The sequence below is a fragment of the Triticum dicoccoides genome, chromosome 6B (genome assembly GCF_002162155.2).
Source record: "Triticum dicoccoides isolate Atlit2015 ecotype Zavitan chromosome 6B, WEW_v2.0, whole genome shotgun sequence".
In the NCBI taxonomy this organism is placed as follows: Eukaryota; Viridiplantae; Streptophyta; class Magnoliopsida; order Poales; family Poaceae; genus Triticum; species Triticum dicoccoides.
Genome location: NC_041391.1, coordinates 705032112 through 705038226, shown reverse-complemented (window position 1 = coordinate 705038226; position 6115 = coordinate 705032112). Strand labels below are relative to the sequence as shown.

Below are 6115 nucleotides of genomic sequence, written 5' to 3'. Positions count from 1 at the left end.
ATAGTGCAGTAGTATCCTGATAACTAGCATCATGAGTGTATCATCGGTTGCACTTCTGTTCATAATTAGGAATGGCGGCACAACTTGCCATGAAATAAAACTGTCCACAGCAGCTCTCGCAGGTGTAAAGAAAATGTTGCTGAAATTGTGTCATTCGAGCACTGACTAATGATCTGGAGCTACCTAACCGCCGCATACTTTCTCCTTGCACACTTGTGTTTCTGTAAATGTTCTATCTTGTAATGATTCTTCAATAAAGGGAAGCTGCTCAGATTTTTTTTTTCAATCTGTTATTTGTTTGTTCTGATGGCTTTTGGATGTGGTATCAAGAAATAAACAATCACTGCTCTGATTGTCACTAGCTTATTTCATGGGTTTTTTTTGTGCTCAACTGGTTTTCTCCCTGGACCGAATATCTAGATTTGCGGTCGTCTGGGCCATGTTTTCATTTCCTTGATGTGGTTTGCTGCAGTTTGTCTATCTTCCTGTTTTTGGTGGTTTCTTGGTGAAACTTTGGCCTGTGTGTGGCTGATGGTAAGTGCAGTGATCCTGCTGCCCCTAATTTGGTTCAGATCATGGACTGCACCATGAATGCATGTCCTAATGTTCACTAGATTAAGTGTATTTGAATATTGTGAAACATTAGTTCCTCTCGATTTTGAAATTCGTAGCAAAGTGTATGCGAGGATACTCAACGGCTGTTATCTTAATTCGTCCTTGTACGAGCGCGCGCCACGGATCTTTAACTGCTCATGTAGCAAAATCCATGATATACATCTTGAATGCAGCAAAATCGACAAATTGTTCGCTCCAGGAGTCATGTGAAACACCACAACTACACAAGTAGGAGTACTTATGAGATTACTGTACTCATGTGATCCACAACGAGACTTCCAGAGAAAAATATCAATTTCAGCTTTAATCCAACTACGAGCCCACTTCCCGGTTGGAGTTACGGTATTCCCACAAGTGCCGTCGTGGCGGCATGATCGGCGGTCTGTACGGTGCAGGGGCCCATATGCTGAACATGAACCCGTCGTCGAAAATCCAGGGACTCTCCCAACGCACCGGATCATATGAATATAATGGAAATCTAATGCGAAGACGCGAACCACATCGCGACCATCAATGATGAATCTGTATGAAAGATAAATCTTGCATGTCTTTTTTTCTCTACATGTATTTTTCTTTTTCCAGCAATGCTGTTATTCTCAATGGCTGTATTCAACACAGAGAACCACATCGCGACCATCAATGATGAATCTGTATGAAAGATAAATCTTGTGGCTATCATATACTGTATGAAAGACAGAGAAAAAAAAACACAGAACACTGCTCGTACTGAATATTGGCTGTATTCAACACAGGCAACTTACTGCACGACCACAGCAGAAAAAAAAGAGCACTTAAAAGAAGATACATGAACAAGCAAAATTGTTAAAAGAGGGGTTGTTCCAACAAATTGGTGGCAAAGATATTACATTTCTTACATGGCAGCCAATTAGGCAATAATACAAGCTTAGCTAGCTTCATCAGCAGAAAATACTGACTCTGTGGCTACTAATTGGATTTTGGAGTTCAGGGACTCCTTCCAACCACACACAGGATAGATCATGGCAATGCCATGAATGATTTATTGATTTGTACAACTTGACCTTATGAGCGGAAGTGAATCACAGCAGGAGAAGCCTTCGGCAACGCCTCTGTCATCTTATTTCTCAACAAATCCTTCTCATCGTCGGTCCGTGGATAACTCGAAGGACGAACCTCAACATGAGGAAACTTGACGGCGCAAACCTTGCACACCTTCCTGTCATGCAGAGATACCTCCTTGATATTCACAGCAGCCTCCATGACACGCCTGATGTGTCCTGTGAAGTTATCATCGGACTGAAAGCCATATATGGTTAGCTTGGCTAGATTCCTATGCTTGAAATCAGGGTCAGATGGCTCCCACTTCACATCAGTTTTCTCGGAGTAACTTCTTTGGGGCTCCATGTGGCACTTATGATCCCATACCATGATGCAAAACTCCACCACAAACGGTGCAGCTTCAAGAAGGAACATTGTCCAGGCAATATCACATTCCTCGGGAAGATTGTCCAGATTCACATACCGTAGTTTGGCAAGCCAAGGTGAAAGCACCTTCGGGGATTCTGGTTGAATCCAAATCTGTGACAGATAAAACAAATTTACAATGAGAGAAAGTCATTCATAATATTGAATCCTGAAGTAACGCATAAGTTACTACTGTTGCATACAATAGGCATACAATGAGAATGGGATGAAGATGATTGGAGTGAGTACCTTTTCACTTCGAAATTCCAGGGACAGATCGTTTACGGAGGGGACATTAGCAAGCAGCTGGCTTAGCTTGAGTGTCTTGTGTGAAAAACATGCCTTAGCAAGGCTCAGCTTCGAAAGCTCAGGGACAAAACCAATAGCCAAGGGATGTTCAGCACAGGAGGGCCAACTATTAAAGGTCATCCGCTGGAGCTTTGGTAGAAAGGTGAGCTCCACTGTTTTGAATTCACAATAGGAGATAACAAGCTCCACGAGTCGTGCGTGTTCTACATGCAGCACCGAAGAGACCCCCTCGTCACACATGAACAAAGATAGTGACTCCAGCTGCTTGCAATAGCTTAGGATGTTGGTTATGTCTGATTCACCAAACCTCATGTATTGTAGATGCAGCCCCGTGAGGCCAGCAAATGCATCTGGGCAATCACGAAAAAAATCATTGAACTGGTCAGCAAAGAACAGGCGGTAGGCTTCGGTGCAAAGATGACCATTCCTGGGCGTCAAGATCTCAAACTCAGCTGAGTCCACTTTCTGGTCCGCCATGGCGAGGCCAACACATTTGCCAATGGAGAGACAGTGAGAAGGACTCAAAAAGAATTTGAGCTTCAGCTTACGAATGGTGATCTTCGAAGACCTTGCATTGAGGATCTTGTTCGTAACATTGGCCACGACGGTGTGAATGCGGACCAAGTCATCAGTGCTAAGATCAATCACAATCTGCGAGAGCATAGTGGGCAGCTTCTGCATTTTTTTGGAAAGTATGCAGGTTTTTACAGCATCGAGGGTACCCACCCTCTCCAGAATGTTGAGCAGCAAATCAGCAGGCAGCTCGCTTAGCCTGTCCCTATCGCCAGCTCCCTTAGCATGTCCCCATTACAAGCTTGTACTTCAGCAGGCAGTTCGCTTAGGGAGCCCCCATTACTAGCTTCTCTCTTCGACTGCATTTTGCCAGATGGAAAAATTAGTCATCGGTGATGGATCGATAAATTGACTCCATCAGATGAAAAATTACAGCAACAAAACATATGAAACAACTTACATCACGTCGGCCGCGGCGACACCTATTAAGCTCCATGGCGACGCAATAAGCAGAGATAATAATTATTGAAACGACGATATCGCGACAATGGTGAACGCTCGGCCTGAACTTGTTATAGACTCCTCCGATCCTACTCGCAGAAGAAGTCCGATACTACCCGAAAAAGAGACGGAGACGGAGGAGCTGAGGCTTCCGAATCGTAAACCGACCGATTTACTATTATCTCACGAGAAGCAGACATATAAAAACAACTCCTTTTTCTAATACAAATCGAAATTGATCCGTTTCTCCTTGGAATCCGAAGACAGAACGAAATTGGCACCTTTCCCTTGCTTCTCCCAATCCGATTGCAGAAAGAATTTGATCTTCCTTCATCATCTGGATGGTAGCATCTGGAGTAGGGAACAAGTCCGGGGAGGAGATCGGTGGGCGCCGCCGCCGGAGGGTGGGTGGGGAGGGGACAGCGATAGGGCTGACGATGTATGCATATCTCTCCTCGCATATTAAGATTGGGCTCGGGCTAATCTACACAATTGAGCCCATAGGCCCATTTCAACACAACAGTAAAACTATCAAGAACACTCAAATACGGCCCACTAAAGATTTTCCAATTTCGAGGCACAAGACTCGCTAAATACGCTGTAGGTATTCCTGACTCCTGAGGGCGTCATCTATGCAAAGAAGCAGCAGGCCAGCGACAATTCCACCAGGGAACCAAAGACTCAGACCAAACCAACCACTAGGAATTCGAGTACTAATAAAGAACCTGGAGAGGAAGTTACTTCTCCTAAGAAGAGCAAGCAGCAGCCAAAGCGCAAAGAAGCCCCACATCAGGTCTACAAACCAGTAGCTAAAACTCTGCTGCTCACTGACGGGAGTGTGAACGATCCTATTGGGAATACGAGTGCAAGCATCAAGGACCCAACCTCAGTCAGTAATGAAGTAGAAGGGGATGATTTTGCTCGTGAACCAAAGAAGAAGAAGCCTACACCGGAAAACTCGGCAGAGACCGCGGCGCGGTCCTGCCCGTCACAATGAGTGTTTTAAGTTGGAACTGCCGGGGGCTTGGGAACCCCGAGGCAGTTTGGGAGCTTCGCAGTATTGTGAAGCTTGAAGGACCCTCCCTTCTCTTTGTAATGGAAACGAAAATCAAGGCTAAAAGAGTTGAGGATTTGAAGTATACACTTGGTTTTACAGGTAGTTTTGTTGTTGACAATGTCGGCTTTAGTGGCGGCATAGGTCTGTTTTGGTCCAAAGATGTGACCGTTGATTTGAAGAATTTCAGTAAGAACCATATTGATGCACTAGTTCAGAACACTAATCGGAACGCTTATGTTTGGCGTTTCACGGGTTTTTACGGAGCACCGCGGGCGGAAGAGAGACACCACAGTTGGCGGTTCTTGCGTACTCTGTACAATATCCCCCATAGTGCATGGTTGTGCGTGGGAAATTTTAACGAAACTTTGTTTGCTTGCGAGCACTTCAGCAGAGCGGCTCGGTCTGAAACTCATATGAGAGCGTTTCGGGAGGTTGTGGATGAGATCTCCTTTCAAGATTTGGGCTGGTCTGGCACGGCTTACACTTGCGATAACCATCAATCAGGAGATGCAAATGTCAAGGCATGGCTAGACAGGGCTTTTGCTAATGAGGAATTCCGTCAGTTTTTTCGTCACATACGGGTTAGACACTTACCTTCAGTTGAGTCTGATCATTGCTTTGTGATAGCAGAAATCAAGGAGGTTTTGACAGACCGGCCTAGGACAAAGAAACAATTCAGGTATGAAAACGTATGGCAGACCCATACAGATTACGATCGTCTTGTAGCCGATACTTGGCGAGGCATACCGCGGACTCCTGGGCTGCAAGGCATTGCTTCGGCACTTGGTACATTGTAGTCAACTCTAGAGCCATGGAGTTTGAGAGAGTTTGGGTGTTTGACACGTACCGTCAGACAACTCCAAAAGCGTCTGGACCGTGTTCGGTGCCAGGCCACAGGAGCGGGGCCGTCGGATGAGGAGAAAAACATTGTTAAAAAATTAAAAAAGGCCCTGTATCAAGAGGAAGTGTGGATACGACAGCGGTCGAGAGTTCCATGGCTTCGCGAGGGTGATCGCAACACATTTTATTTCCAAGCACAAGCAGCGCAGCGCTAGCGAATGAATAAAATCACAGAGTTGCGATGAGCTGATGGCACCGTGTGTGCTAGTGGAGATGAGGATAAAGTGGAGGTGCAGACTTTTTGCCAATAGTTATATGAGTCACAAGGTTTTGCAGACCCACAGTTTTTGTTATCGCATGTGCCGGTCAAGGTGTCACAGGCGATGAACACCGATCTTTCCAAACCATACACCCCGGAGGAAGTCAAGGTGGCGTTGTTCCAAATGGCTCCGTCCAAGGCACCGGGTGTTGATGGTTTTACTGCAGGTTTTTATCAGCGTCATTGGGATTTACTTGGCGATGATGTAACCCAGGCAGTTCTTGATTTTCTGAATGGAGGTGAGCTACCATCGGGTCTGAATGACACTTCTATTACTCTAATTCCCAAGGTCAGACACCCCCAATCAATTACTCAATATCGTCCTATTGCTTTGTGCCCAGTTCTATACAAGATTGCAGCTAAGGCAATTACTAATCGCTTGAGATGCATTATGGACGAGGTAATCAGTGAAGAGCAAAGTGCTTTTGTTCCCGGTCGCCTCATTACTGACAATGTTCTAGTTGCTTATGAAAGCATACATACGATGAGGAGAAGAAAGAAGGGAAAGAATTACTCAT

The 6115-nt window shown here is 45.3% G+C and overlaps 1 pseudogene; it reads right to left on the bottom strand.

The window, feature by feature from the left end:
- Nucleotides 1-1421: 1421 nt before the first annotated feature.
- On the bottom strand, nt 1422-3245 carry LOC119321564 (annotated as a pseudogene).
- Nucleotides 3246-6115: the final 2870 nt, after the last annotated feature.